Source organism: Crocuta crocuta, unplaced genomic scaffold (assembly GCF_008692635.1).
Source record: "Crocuta crocuta isolate KB4526 unplaced genomic scaffold, BGI_CrCroc_1.0 scaffold216, whole genome shotgun sequence".
NCBI classification, from domain to species: Eukaryota; Metazoa; Chordata; class Mammalia; order Carnivora; family Hyaenidae; genus Crocuta; species Crocuta crocuta.
This window is the reverse complement of record NW_027531504.1, coordinates 9,359,638-9,375,104: the sequence shown is the minus strand read 5'-3', so window position 1 is coordinate 9,375,104 and position 15,467 is coordinate 9,359,638. Positions and strand designations below refer to the sequence as shown.

General features: G+C 38.4%; 1 long non-coding RNA gene across 2 annotated transcripts in view; it reads right to left on the bottom strand.

Moving 5' to 3' along the window:
• Window positions 1-15,467, bottom strand: part of LOC144238419 (uncharacterized) — a 273,462-nt gene that overhangs the window by 14,478 nt on the left and 243,517 nt on the right. Inside the window, exons 5-7 of one of the 2 annotated variants that reach the window (XR_013337109.1) lie at window positions 5,920-6,014; window positions 2,332-2,498; window positions 1,558-1,657 (exon numbers count right to left, since the gene is read on the bottom strand). This is a non-coding gene — a long non-coding RNA (uncharacterized LOC144238419). Of the gene's footprint in view, window positions 1-1,557; window positions 1,658-2,331; window positions 2,499-5,919; window positions 6,015-15,467 lie in introns of those variants that run through there. The other variant, XR_013337111.1, reaches the window with a different exon arrangement.

The window sequence follows — 15,467 nt, the reverse complement described above, 5'->3', positions numbered from 1 at the left end:
AGTCTAGGAGCTCATTTAAAAACTGCTTCCCTGTTTACTTCTGTACTGTGGGATTCTGCCTGCAAGCCTCAGGGCTGTCAGAGCCAGACAGTCCATCCCTGGGGCAGCAGTCACAGCAACTCAGGTACCAGAGGTACATGAATGATCCTTCCAGAGAGATGCCTGTAATCTGGATTTATCCTTAAAGAGCCAGAGGGTGAAGGGAGGGAGGGAATGCCCCTGGCTCCTCCACTCCTCCACCTCCTGGAAGTTTACAACCAGCCAATTAGAAGTCAGTCAGACCCTCAGGCAGGAGCTTGTAAAGTATGCCAGCACAATTCCTTTCAGGGAAAGATGACGGAGATGATGCTTTTGTCTGTTCCCTCCGTGCTGAGCCTTGAGGGAATGACCTCAAGGTGTTTGTGCCCTTTAAGAACTAACTACTTCTTTGTTTGCTATAGTCCCGTGTGCTTTGTGGATGCAAGCCACAAATGCTCTGTCACTACTGTGTCTCTACTGTACTTTCCACCCCCTCCAAATGCAATATTCACATAACTGTTTAACAGACGAGGGACTGTGTCAAGCGTATCCTCAATAAGAGGAGAAAACTCCATCAAAACAGCCTTTGAAAAGATAAATATCTGACTACTTCATATTCATTTCAAAACAGTGGTTTCTAATGCAAGTTTATACCAGATTTTTTAAAAGCCTTTTATAAACTACAGATTTCCTATTGTGGCTCCCTCTGTGCTGCACCCAGGTGTATGGCTACGGGGTTGGGGGGGCGGGGGAGGTGCAGGCCCCACTACAATTTTACTGAATTAAAGTCTTTGGTCACAGATCTTTAAAAGCAATTCCTCGTGGGTTTTCTCACATGGTTAATAACCTCTGCTCTAAAATGAGCTTTGCTTGTGTGACTTGAAGAGTTCTACACTTTTCACCTTAGCACAGTTACACAAAACTCTCCGTAGAAAAAGCTTGAGGATAATCTACCATTTCAGATGTTTTAGTTGGGAACTTTCTGTCAATGACTTGGCAGAACTTTGTAAAATTATTCCAGCATATTTACTATGTAAAATTTCTACCGGTTTACAATAATCGGTTTTTCCTCTTTTTGTAAGAATTACCATTTGATGTGCCCCCATCCCAGCCACTTAAAGTATAAAAGACAGATTTAAAGTGTGCCCTTGCCGTGAACCGCTCCAAAGTGAAAGGAATCAAGTGAATTCAGGTGGTATCTTACAGAGCCATTGCCTTCTTTTCTCTAATAAAGATGGTCTCTCATGCCTACTTTGCCTGGCTTATCCGTGTCAGCATAGGCAACTGTGTCAACATTTAGCAACCTTAAATGTATGCCAGACACTAACGTGCACATAATAAGCATTTCTGTATTCAATAACCATCTTACAAATGGTTCTGTGCTCGGTGCATATTAAAATGTCTCTCTTCCTTCCCAACAATGATACGTGTTGAAAAGTGGATAAATGCTGAATATCTGTTACATATGGTGGCCAATGATAAAATATCAAATAAAATGCTTTAAATGAAATCTAATGAAAAGACCATTTCACACCAAGTTCTTTCCACAATTAGCATGCCCCAACTCTCATTCTGAAAAGATACAACCTCTGCATGGAAAACAAAAAAATCACACTTGGAATATGGCGAGGGAACGAATCTGTAAAGAAAGAGACAGAGCATTTATTTTAAAATGTGGATGTAAATGGGAGTTTCCCCCTTTCAACTTTACATTAGAGAATATGTACCTAGAGTTGACAATAGATCCCAGTAGTGAAGGTAATTCAGTGGTATACAGAGCCATTTATTTTTATGGGAAATGACATTATCATGTGTGTAATTTTAAGAGTGGCAAATGCTCTTGGTTTAAAAAAAAAATCGATCAATACAGGAATGTATAAAATAGAAAGTGGAAGTCCTTTTTGAAGCCACTATTACTGAGTCAGCTAAATACTTTTCTAGAACTGTATGTACACAAGCACACATAAAGACACATATGCATGTGTATGAGTGTGTGTGTGTGTGTGTGTGTGTGTGTGTGTGTGTGTGTATGAAAGGTATCCTATATAGAAATTCTAATGGCTTCCATAAATTTGGTAGTGTCTTTCTGGCAGTATGTAATAGAGATACTCACATCACTGAAGGGAGAACAGAGAAGCTCCTAATTGCCTATCACATTACTTTTGGAGCTTAATGGATGTTACATTATTCAGGATTAAGAGATATATTTCCAAAGCACCAAGCAAGATGGATGCCTCCGATTCCCTCATTTGCTCCAAAAGCTGTTCATTGTTTGCCTTTTCATTGCTTTGTTATTGCCACTGTGAGAGATACCTTTGGTGCATGCTGTTGTTTGCAGGACAATTTTTGCCACGAAGAAAGGATTAATTTTTTTCTGTCATTTTCCATTTTCATCACCAATTTCCAACTGTCATGAAAGTGAGCTCTGTTTTTACACGACATTCCATTCTTATTACCATCTTCGTCCCAAGAATGAAAGTCTGTAATGAGAGCAAAGCCAGAGCTGGCATTGGAGGGCTGTTATAATTCACTCTCATGACAAAGATAGTAATGAGAAATGACAGTGGCACAAAATGAATCCTTTCCGATCCCAGCCCCTTGGATGATAATGAAAACAGAAGATGGCACCAACTTTATTCATCTTCATGACACCTTTTGTGACAGGATTGAAAGCTGCAGCAACAAACCCATCTGAAGTTACAGTTTCCCAGACTCATCCCCATCATATGTTTGAAAAACAACAAAAACAAACAAAAACACAAACAAAACAAAGAAACCTCCCTACCGCTGTTCCTCCTGGGACTCCAGTTATGGGGATGCTTTCAGATGTGGGATAATTTTTACTGTCCACAAACAAAAGCGTTTTAGGGAGGATGAGATGCTTCATCTCTAAAATTATGTTTCCCCTTGTTTTTATGAAATCACCTTAGCATGTCTCTAAAAGAAGTGATAGGACAGAGGAGGGAGAGCATATGGAAATAAAGTCATTTCTGAAATTCTATTTCAATTCTTTGACTATCCTGAAAATTTAAGGTACAAAACATTCAACTAATGCAACTAATACAGAATCCTATGCACTTTTACATCTGTTTCTCCCTCCCCCCACCTCCTATTTTCTTCTTCCCTCCTCTCCCCTCCCAGTCTTCTCTCTTACCCTTCTCCCCTCCCTTGTCCTCCTCTCCTCCACTCTTCTTCCTTCCCCTCTCCTTTATTCTCCACTCTCTCTTTTTGAGCTATGTTTGTATCTTGTTAAAATCTACAAGGGAATTTAGGGCTGAGTTGCTCCAACCTTTGCATTTTATAGATGAGCAAAAGGAGGCTGAGGAAGGTGAAGCAACTTATCCACCGTCACCCAGACAGTGCCAGAGGAATCATTTGTAATTTTCCAATCTGATCCTTCGAGGATCATGCTACAGGAAAAAGGTAGCGTGGGTATACGTATTCTGCTCCATTTCTTTGGAGGTTGCTTCTAAAGGGAAGGTAGCGTTCTCTCAAGAAATCCGTATCAGAGTCACAAGACTCCTGGCTTTGTCACCTCCTACCTTTGTGCCTTTGGCCAATCATCTTTCTGAGTTTCAGTTTTGTCTATCTACTATAAAACAAGTTTAGAAAATTATAACTGGCATACCAAACGGTCTACCTTAAATAGAATAAACAGAGTAGTCATCTTATGTTTTCCTCTCCCTACTGACTTCAATGACTTTCTTCCATCTCCTCTTCCCAATGCTTCTAACTAGTCAGCGGTCAGGGGTTAGGGAGGGGTGCAAAGTAAAGTGGCAAAGGCTCAACTCCCTGGCTGGGTACTTCTGTACTGTTCTATTTCATGGCACAGGTGATGCACCTTTCGGATGATTTATTACAACTAGCCATCCACTCTTGCCAATAAAGCAAAATGGTCCATTTTGTCCTCTTGGCAGACATGCAAGTTCTTTCAAAAAATGTTCAAGCCTGGCTACTTTTCTGAGTGTCCAGGTGATCCATGGGAAAATGCATAGCACCTGGCCCTGACATGCTCCGAGTGAGGCCAAGTCATTGCATCCTTTATTCTTGCTCTGCAAATGGAGCCTGCTCTAGGCAACCACCTGTGAGAGATGAGTACCATTCATTGCCTCCACAAATTCCAGGGAACACATGCCAAGCTGGAGGTGTCTGCTCTAGACCAGCATGGGCAGAACTATGGTATTTTTGCAATTAACAAGCATTTAGCAAAGGGATTGGGGGAGTGTTAGTCAAATGCCCATCTCTCGTTTTGATAGACAATCCAATCTCTGGGTGGTTATTGGGAGGCACTCTTACTTGACTAGAGGAAGGAGAGAATGTGATAGTGTCATATGTACTTATTAAACTCCTTCATTTACTTTACTCTCCCACAAATCTGTGATCCTTTCTTATACTAGCTATTGGGAATGATGATGGTTGGACCGGATTGGCCATTTGGGGATGAATCTGTTGCTTCTCCTTAGATAAGTAACAAAACTTGTCTTTCATTGTCTCAGCTTTCAGACTTTAGATGAAATTCTTTGACTCAGAAAAAATCTCATTGTACTTTCTACAGATCTCACATGGTTGTGGTAATATGCATAACTTTTTGATTTTGTGATAACCTACTTTGTATTTCTACTAAACTCCTGAGTCATGGGGCAACTGATATGTAGAGAGGTGGAGTGGCTTCTGATGCAAGAGATGCCCTGCTCAAATCAGATATTTTAACTAATATAAAGTGAGAATGTATACCACAACACACAGTAGTTTTTAGACAATCAGAATATCCAGATGTCTTAGAGCTCCCTGTTTGATGACTTCTGTGACATCATAGAGCTCAACCATAATCTACATTATAGGTTCTCTACACTGAGGATCCAGCATGATGTCAACCCAATCCAGAGTAAGCAGAGCTCTTATTCTTGGGAAATCACTTCCAATACCTTTCTGTACATAATGAGACATAGCAGGGTCCCACCAGATTTGTGCAGCAGTGGTAATGGATCATATATTTTGTAGTTCCCTTAGAATAACATGCTGAGATCTCCTCCAAACTTTTTGTAAGTTCCTTGACCTACCCATAACCTTTGGGGATGATTTTCAAAATCCCTCTTCTCCTTTTACTACTTCCTTTAAACACTTTTAAACAAATGAAGAAAACGTTCCAATAAATAGCAACGATAATTTTGATGGAGAAGAAAGCTCTAGATGTGTAGGTCTGCCTCTTTCACTAATTAGTTTAAGATCTACCCTGAAAACTTGTATTTTGAGACCTAATATGTGCAAGGCTTTGTGTTCTATAACTTTGGACAAGTAGCTTCACTTCTTTCAGCTTTTGATGACTTATCTGTAATATGAGAGAAATTGGAATTAGATTTGTGGTTTGCAATCTGTTCTGAGAATCTCTTGTGTTCTGTTGAGATGCTCAATAGCTCCCACAGAGAAAGAAGGGATAGAACAAGTGAATTGTAGGGGCTCCCCAGAAGCTCTTATTCAATCAATAAAGAACTCTGCTTATATCATTTTATGTCTTAGGCTTCTATGCAAGATTGATTTTTTGAAAAAGGAATTCAACTCCACAACCACTGGATTAGAATTTCCTTCTGACTCTACTTATCTGTGATTCTATGAAATAGCACATGATTGCAAAAACCCAGAGCAGCAAAAGTTAATTCACATTCCCTTCCAAGGAATAGGGTGAGATTGGAGTCATATGAAATTGCTCTAACACTCAGCTTGACATCACCTGCTCAACTTTGTTTAGTGAGCAAATAAAAGCACAAAACAGGATGTGCTCTTACCATACCCATTCCACATAAGAAAAGGCTTCATTTGACGTGCTTACTAGGAGGCTCAAAGTAAACTTGACAATGAGTATAAACTTGCTGACAGGGCAAATGAGTGTTCTTCAGAACTTACCATAGAAAGACACAGAAAGAAGTCATAATGTAGTTGTAATTGTGTAGCTGTCATGTCTCCATGGGGTCTATTCCCATGGTTCCTGGTCTCAGCACCTTTAAGAAAAAATATTATTGTACAATTTATTTCTAAAATAAATTTACTTAGCTTAAAGATAACTAGATATATTTCCAGTAATGCAGATAAAGATAAAGTTTATGCTATCTTAAAGTGATACAGATATTTTCTATAGTCATTCAAACTATGTAGAGTTAATATCAAAGGACAGTATCAGGAAGAACAAAGATTAAACGCGTATAAAAGTCTTTTATTTTTTTTTAATTTAGAGAAAGAGAGAGTGGGGGAGAGGGGCAGAGGAAGAGAGAAAGAATCCCAAGCAGGCTCCATGCTCAGTGCAGAGCCTGACGTGGGGCTTGATCTCACAACCTAAGATCATGACCTGAGCTGAAGCCAAGAATTGAGCTCAACCAAATGAGCCATCCAAGTACCCCTAAAACTCTTTGATTCTACTTCTAAATGTGTTTTGTGGTCAAATAAGACTTGTGCAAGAAAAAATATATTTCATATTAGTTTTTAATTTTCATATTTTTTCTATTTGTGGTTGAAAAGATTTGCTAGAGAATATATAAAATATTCACAGACTTCTGATAAACTAATTTTAATATGGCGATTAAGGCATCTGTAAGATTAAAAAGATGACTCAAAAACTGCATTCTTGATGACTTAGAACAGAACTACAATTACCTCTTTGTCTTCCTGCTCAGTTAAATGTAATGTTCCCACTGCATTTGGATTGCTATAATACGTCAAGCTTAAGAAAAATGCATGTATGAAAACTTGCTTGCAATTACTTTGCCTGACAGTTATGCAAAATGTAATTAAAAGGTCTGAATTGTACAGGTGCTAAAAAGAAGTGTATTACAAAATAAGCAAACCGTAATGTTAAAAACTCCAATTGGGTTATTAACGTGTTATGATCTTGGTTATGACATTCTAGCATTATAATCCCAGGTCTATTGCTAAGGAGAGGTGGTTATAAAAGCTGGTTGTCAAAATTTTTATCAGAAACTTATTCTAACATCATTTTTAAAGGAGATTTATTGTTTAATTATAAAGGTAATATAGCCAGAGTCCAGAAAATATGTAAATTGGTGAAAAGAAAATTAATTCCCTAGCGTGCCAGTACTCAAACTACCATTGTTATTATTTTGGTGGAGTTCCTTCCAGGCTTTCTTCATATGCTTTTATTAATTTCTTTTGTTTACAATTCTAGTGCGTGCACATAACATTTTGTACCTGTCTTTTTGCTTTATCGTATATATTTAATAGAGTTTTATATTTTCAGAATAAGGCTAGTTCGTATCTTAGGAAATTGTTTGGCAAGAGAAAGTGGTCAGCACGGCACTGAGCCTCAGGTCTCATCCAGAAGGTAATTCCACTTTGCTGTGAGGTTTGCAACAACTAGGTCATTTTCATTCCCTGGAACCATTTCATGAGAAATGCTTTGCTCTATGCTGAATACTAAATACAGGACAAAGTCCCCATCAATTAAGGCTTGGAATGAGGCCAGACCTAAATCACTGGGGTAGAATCTTTGCATCTCAGCTTCATAGGGATCACTGTGTAGAGAGACGAGATGATACAGGACACCATAATTGCTGCCCCTGGAAGCCAAAGGAGGGCATTTGAATCCGCAGAGATGAGAGCACTTCTTTCAAGGACACCTGAAGGCATATTATGAAATCAAGAGCTGCAATAAAACCAAAATTACCTAGAAAACTAATAAATGTATAAACCATTCTATGAGTGAATGTAACTTGAATTAAAAAAAAAAAAACAAACCCACAATATATAAGCAGTGCAAACACTAAGGGCCCCGGCAGTTTTGTTCTTTGTGATTGAAAAGAGTGAATATGGAATCCTATAAAATCAGCTTTATGTGCCCATGTGTAGGTATAATCTGGCAAACGTATGCACAGGAATACTATTTTAGAAATATCTAAATTATAAACTGTGCTTTAAGTAAAAAGCCCCCAAAAGATCAAAGTCAATGAAAAGCTTCAGAAATGCTGAGTCTCTCAAAAACTGCCAGCGGCCCTATTCATCATTCAGAAACCACAACAGGTTAAATATTAAAGAGGTTTAAAGATGCTACTAGTTAGAATATCAAAGTTAAAACCAAAATTGGTGACACTGTTTCCAAGGGTGTGGGGAAAAGCAGCCGAATTTCTGAAGAGTGCATTGAGTTTACATCCAAACCTAAAAACAAAATAAAACAAAAAACAGAGAATAAACGTATAAACTGACCCTGTAATTGTACCTCTTGAACTTTCCTTTTTCTCCCTCTAGCCCCCTTTTAAGATTTCACTCTATCTTTGGTTTCTGGCAGTGTGACTCTACTGTCCCTTACTGTGGTTTTCTTTCTATTTAAACTATATGATGTTTACAGACCTTGAATCTGTGGCTTGATATCCATTCATATCTAGGAAATTCTCAGTCACCATTTCTTTAACTGTTACCTCTTTGATTGACATATATTAAACATTATCCCTGTCTTACAAGTTTCTCATGCTTTTTTGGTATATTTTTTCTCCCTATACATTACTTCCAATATTTTCTAAAGCCCTATGATGTGATTTATTCATTCTTTCTTTTTCCTTTTGCTATTTCTAATCTGTTAATAAACCACTCTAATAAATTCTTCATCCTAGTCAATATAATTTTTAGATGTAGAATCTCCATTTCAAAGGTGTGTGTGTGTGTGTGTGTGTGTGTGTGTGTATTCTAGGTGTCTATAGATGTTTCTCATTTTTCCCTGTTTTCTTGAATTAATTCAATTGTACCATTTAAAAATCTCTGATAACTCCAATATCTAATTCACTTATGAGTTTATTTATTTTAAAAAAATTTTTAATGTTTTTATTTATTTCTGAGAGAGAGAGAGAGAGAGAGAGAGAGAGTGCAAGGGAGGGTCAGAGAGAGAGGGAGACACAGAATCTGAAGCAGGCTCCAGGCTCTGAACAGAGCCCGACGCAGGGCTCAAACCCACAAACCGTGAGATCATGACCTGGGCTGAAGTCGGACCCTTAAGCGACTGAGCCACCCAGGTGCCCTACGAGTTTACTTTAATGGTCCGTTTTTCTCTTGGTTTTGTTCCATTGGTCCTGTATTTTAACATGCTTTTAATTTTTAATTTAATACTGGAAAACGTGGACTAAAAATTTTTATAGTCTAGGGATAATGTAATCTTCTTTCCAAAAAGAAGTTTTTTGGTGGATTTAGTTAGAAAATCAAAAGATCACCTTAATCCTTTCATGAGTTAATTTTAGTTATTTTTTTCTAAGATTGTTGTTTCAATTTTGTTGTTATTCTGCCATTGCCCTTCTGGTAACTTAGTGAAAAGCTCTGGGTATTTAGTAAGGCCTTCTGATTTGTTCATACTTGAACTTCAACCTCTTAGCAGCAAGAAGATATTGAAATCTGCTCCATTTTTTCCCTTTTAGCTGCTACTTTCTACTGATTTTCTTGCATGAATAATTAGAAGTCCATCAAATTTTGAAGAGAATCAATAGATTTAGGGGCTCCTTTGAATCCTCCCTTTTTTGAGATATTACCACCCAAATTATACTCTGTCAGTCTCAAACTCTGACTTCTGTCTCCTCAGTCCTGTGAGACTCCTTTTTTTCTGCGTGAATTCTACTCCCGCACATAGCAGAAAATTTCAAAATATCCTCAGGAGAAAAGCCAACTCAATGTGGAGCTCACCTTATGTTATGTGCTTTTCATAGTGGTGGTAGTTTCTTCTGTCCCTAACTAATTTGGTTGTATCCCAATGCCTCCAAACAGTTGTATTTTATAGCTTGTTCAGCTTTAATAATTGTAACAGCAGAGAAGTTAGTCCAATACAAGTCAGCTCTTCATAATTGGAATTAGAACTCCACTTTTAGAACATAAATATTCAAAGGAAATAATTATGGATATGGCACATATGTAGCCAGGAAGATAATCTATAACAGCAACATTTTTATCAGGGAAAAATTGGAAACAACCCAGAGGTCTGACAATATGGAATTTTTTAAATGAATTATGATTTATCTGCTACAAATCAGAATTGCTCCCAACATTTGGGGTGCAATTTGGGGTGCTAAATTTTAAGGGTGACCAAGCAGTGTATGTTTGTGTAAGTGTGTGTCGTTTTTCTTCCAGTCATATTTACTCTGCAGGTGCAAGCATAGCTGGTGAATAGTAGAATTTGCTCAGACTTACCCTACCCACCCAAGGCCTACTTCTGTGCAATTTAAGAGAGACAGAATGTCTGAAAGCACACTGAATGGCTTACGGAGCACAGTGAGGATACGGGAGTGGGCACAAGAGCTACACCTCCAAGCATGGCTTCAAAATTACATGTAGAATGGCTCCGGTGAAGACACCAATGCTGACATGTCTCAGCAGAGATACTACTGCTGCTCCCTTGATCCCATCCATACTTGACACTAGAAGCATCACCATGGCTGCTCTGGAAAACCAGAAACAGCTCTGGGCACGGGGGCCAGAGAATCTCATTCCCGAGATTCTACATTACTTACTGATTATTGATGAGTGTTTCCAACAGGCACATCCTTCCCAAACCATTTTCACGTAGTTCATTTAATGGGAGAGCCAGCATTATGTCCATAGCTGTCAATAATTCTCCATCTGGGGTGCCTGGGTGGCTCAGTTGGGTTAAGTGTCTGACTTCGCTCAGGTCATGATCTCCCGCTTCTTGAGTTCAAGCCCGTCGTTGGGCTCTGCCGATGTCAGCACAGAGCCTGCTTCAGATTTCTCTGTCTTCCTTTCTCTCTGCCTCTCCTGTGCTCATGTTTTCCCTCTCTCTCTCAAAAATAAACATTACAAAATAATTCTCCCTGTAATTCAGAATTATATGTAGAAATTATTTAGTTTTTGATTCTCTGAGCCAGTGGAGACTGGCGCTGCTAGGATGCTTTACCATGGACTGCTCCTTTCTCCATCCTGCCTGGGTGAGAGGCTGTTTCCTGAACATGTGATTTCTCTGCACACAATTCTGCATTTAGTTCAACCTTCTCTTGCTCCTAAGTCTTCAGGCCAAGCTGGAGCCAAACCATGAGTTTTTGGATATGCCCCTCAGTCTAGGTTTAGGCTACTTGGGTGAATGAGCCAAATTTTTCTGAAATCTGTAGCCATGGACATTATCTCTGGGAAGCCTTCCACTTTCCTTTCTGATAGTCACTAAATTTAGCAACTCTTTCACTAGTTTGCATAGACTTTATACTGCTGTACATCCCAACACCGGGGCAGCACTTAGAGCATATAAGGTGCTCAGTAATAATTTTAAGAAGACTTGATAATATTTTGTATAATTAATGAATAAATTAGATCTGTCCCTAGTTTCTTTAGGGGTCCTATTTCTATTTTCCTCTCTCATTCTCTTCATACTTTCATGCGGCTTCCTGGGAGAGATGGATGAAACTTCCATCTCTGTTATTTTAAAAACCACTGAAATAGCCAGCTAGGAAATGTTAACTAAACTGAACTAGTAACAATGTTAGATGGTCATCTATATGTCTAGGGGGAACAACATTTATACCTCTATGCACAAATTAATGCCATTGATGATAGGATAATCCATTCTTCTTTCCTTTTACCAACTTTTTTTTTTTTTTTTTTTTTTTTTTTTTTTTTTTTTTGAGAAACAGAGCTCCAGAGGTAGGGGCAGAGAGAGAAGGGGATACAGGATCAGAAGAAAGTTCAGTGCTGATAGCAGTAAGCCTGGTGCAGGGCTCAAACTCACAAACTGTGAGATCATGACCTGAGCCAGAGTCGGGGGCCCAACTGACCAAGGCTCCCAGGCACCCCCTTCTTACCCATGCTTAAGGAGTAAAAGGAAATGGACATCTAATATCCTTATTGGTGTTTATTACTGACAAGTGAGATTGTGGGGATAGGAAGGTTAAGTCAAAATTTTTCTAGGATACACAAATTGTTATCATGGGGCTATACCCTTCAGCTAACTATGTGACAACAAATTTTCAGACTTGAACCATCATGGTACAATCAGTCTTTAGTTTTCTGAAGTCCAATGGGAGCCAGAAAGGAGCAACTGAGAAAAAGAATCAATGTCAGTAAGATAAGACTTGCACAGAATTCAGATGAAATAACAATTATGATTATTGAGTAGATATCCTGTCTTAATAACTTATCCATTAAAAAAGACACCTGTTGGGATGCCTGGGTGGCTCAGTTGGTTAAGCACCTGACTTCGGCTCAGGTCATGATCTCACGGTTTGTGGGTTCAAGCCCCATGTAAGGCTCTCTGCTGACAGCTCAGAGCCTGGAGCCTGCCTTGGATTCTGTGTCTCCCTCTCTCTCTGCCCCTCCCCTGCTCTCACTCTGTCTCTCTCTCTGAAAAATAAATAAATATTTAAAAAAATTAAAAAATAAAAATTTGAAAAATTAAAAATAAATAAAAAAGATATTTGAGGGGTGCCTGGGTGGCTCATTTGGTTAAGCACCTGATTTTTTATTTTGGCTCAGGTCATGATCTCACAGTTTGTGAGATCAAGCTCTGCATCCAGCTGCCTGCTGACAATGTGGGGCTTCCTTGGGATTCTCTCTTCCTCTTTCTCCGTCCCTCCTCTGTTTGCATTTTCTCCTTCCTCTATCTCAAAATAAATAAACATTTTTTTAAAAAAGACATATTATAGAAAACTAATGAAAGACTATGACTGCAATAAAATTATTTATAAGAATTATATATTTGGTCCTTCAGATGACAAAATACAAATTTCTCAAATATATCTGATTTTCATCCACAGTTCCTGAAAATGTTTCAGGGCCATAAAGGTGAGATGGGTATCTTGTTTCTTTATGTATCCCAAATACAACATCTTTGAAAACTATATGCATTGCAATACTCTTATTTTCAGGTTTACCTTTTTTACTTTGTAAATAATATCTTTAGTAAGCTGAAGCCCTTACTTTTTTTAGGTAAAAGAGTTCTTTTTAATTTACTTTTATTTGTAAACAGCCATTATCCCAACAACAACAAAAACAAAACTCTTTTGTTACATGGTTATTTTGTTTGCTGAGGACAAGACACATTATAAGTGCTGCTATTAGAATTGTTATTATAAAAGGTTATGTTGAGGAGGCTGAGAATGTAACATGCAGGACAGTTACTATAGTTAACAATACAGTATTGCATAGTTGAAAGTTGCAAAGAGAGTAGATCTTAAAAGTCCTTATCACAAGAAAAACAATTTCTGTAATTGTATAGGATCAGATGGTAACTATGGTAACTAAACTTATTGTGGCAGTCATTGTGCAATATATACAAATATTGAAAAATGTTGTATACCTGAAACTAATATTATGTAAAATGGGGGGAGGCAGATTATGTTGAAATACATTAGACTCAATCCAACTAGTTACAAAGAATTTTCTATGATGTTCTTTAACTTCTTGCCTTTGCTGTTAAGTATTAATTCCCATTGGAAATAAAATTTTTAGAGGGTTACCAAATACATGTGCTTCACCGATAAGGATCTCTGAGAGCTGACTTAGAAGATGTTCAAAGGGGAAGAGGTTTATAAGGGATAAACACCTGTCAAAAGTCAGGGGAAGAAGCTGAACTGAAGAGAGGGAAGAGGTGAATCCAAAGCTGGCCCAGGAGCTAACACTGTCTTCGGAGTTGTACCCTGTAGGGCTCTTAAGTTGCCTCTCATCCCATTTTCTTCTGCATCACATTTACTCGACAACTTTGCTTCCCTACCTCTCAGAGCGGACCAAATGCATCAAGCTCTATTCCACCAACTTCTAGCTACCATACCAGCTGTGTATTTTTTTTTTAAGTATTTTTTAATGTTTATTTATTTTTAAGAGAGAGAGAGAGAGAGAGCAAGCAAGCCAGGGAGGAGCAGAGAGAGAGGGAAACACAGAATATGAAACAATCTCCAGGCTCTGAGCTACCAGCACAGATCCTGACATGAGGCTTGAACTCACAAGCCATGAGCTCATGACATGAGGTGGCATCGGAGATTTAATAGACTGAGCCACCCAGGTGCCCCTCTCCAGCTGTGTTCTTAATACCACTTCTCTAGTCTCTTCAAACGTATCCCTGTTATGGAATTTACCCTTTCTTTCTTTTTTTTTCTTCTAAGATTTTATTTTATTTTAACTAACTTGATTTTAAATTCAAGGTAGTTAACATATAACATATAGTGTAGAATCGGTTTCGGGGTAGAATTTAGTGATTCATTACCCATTTAGCCCATCACCCCACCTCTATCCCAGCAACCCTAAGTATTTTTCCCTATAGTTAAGGGTCTTTTATGGTTTGTCTCCCTCTCTGTTTTTACCTTACTTTATTTTTCCTTACCTTCCCCTATATTCATCTGTTTTGTTTCTTAAATACCACATATGAGTGAAATCATATGGTATTTGTCTTTCTTGACTGAATTATCTCACTTAGCATAATACACTTTAGTTCCATCCATGTCACTGCAAATGGCAAGATTTCATTCTTTTTGATGGCTGAGTAACATTCCTGTATATATATATTATATATATAATATTCCTCTGTGTGTGTACACGCACACACACACACACACACACACACACACACCCCTTCTTTTTCAAGCCATCAGTTGATGGACATTTGGGCTCTTTCCATAATTTGGGTATTGTTGATAGTAGTACTATAAACATCGGAGTTCATGTGCCCCTTCGAATCAGTATTTTTGTATCCTTTGGATAAATACCTAGTAATGCAATTGCAGGGTCATAAAATAGTTCTACTTTTAACTTTTTGAGGAATTTTGTTTTCCAGAGTTGAAGCCCTTAATTTTAATAAACAGTTAAAAGTGTTTCCTTCTATTATTTCTTTTGTACTTCTAAAGGAAAAACATAATATTGTTTTACTTTATACTACACACAGTGCCCTGAACAGTTCTTTACTCCAGTCACCAGGTGGACATTGGGGAGGACGGTCCCACGTTGACAACACCGAGTGGTATTCTAGAATTCAACTAATTCTGACTCCCTCTCCTTGGTGAGAGTGTCATATCCCACACATTAAGGATTCATTCCTATAAGACTGCCGTTGCTCCCACTTTAGATGCCAATTGCAAGTTCTGTCCTTACCTGTGCTTCTGACCCACTGGCTACAGATCAGATGTTCCCACAATCCCCTCCTTGTATTTGATTAATTTGCTACAGTGGTTCACAAAACTAATGGAAATACTTTGCTTACTAATTATTGGTCCGTTATAAAAGGCTCAGGAACTGCCAGATAGAAAAAGTGCGTAGGGCAAGGTATGTGGGAAGGAGTAGGGAGCTTCTATTATCTTTTTGGGCAGATCACTGTCCCAGCACTTCCCTGAGTTCACAAACCCCCATTCTTTGAGGGGGGAGGGTTATGGAGGCTTCTTTACATGGACATGACTGAGTAAGTCATTGGTCATTGGTGATTGAACTCAATCTCCAACACCCCTTCCTTCTTGGGAAGTGGTGGTGGTGGTGGGCGGGGGGGA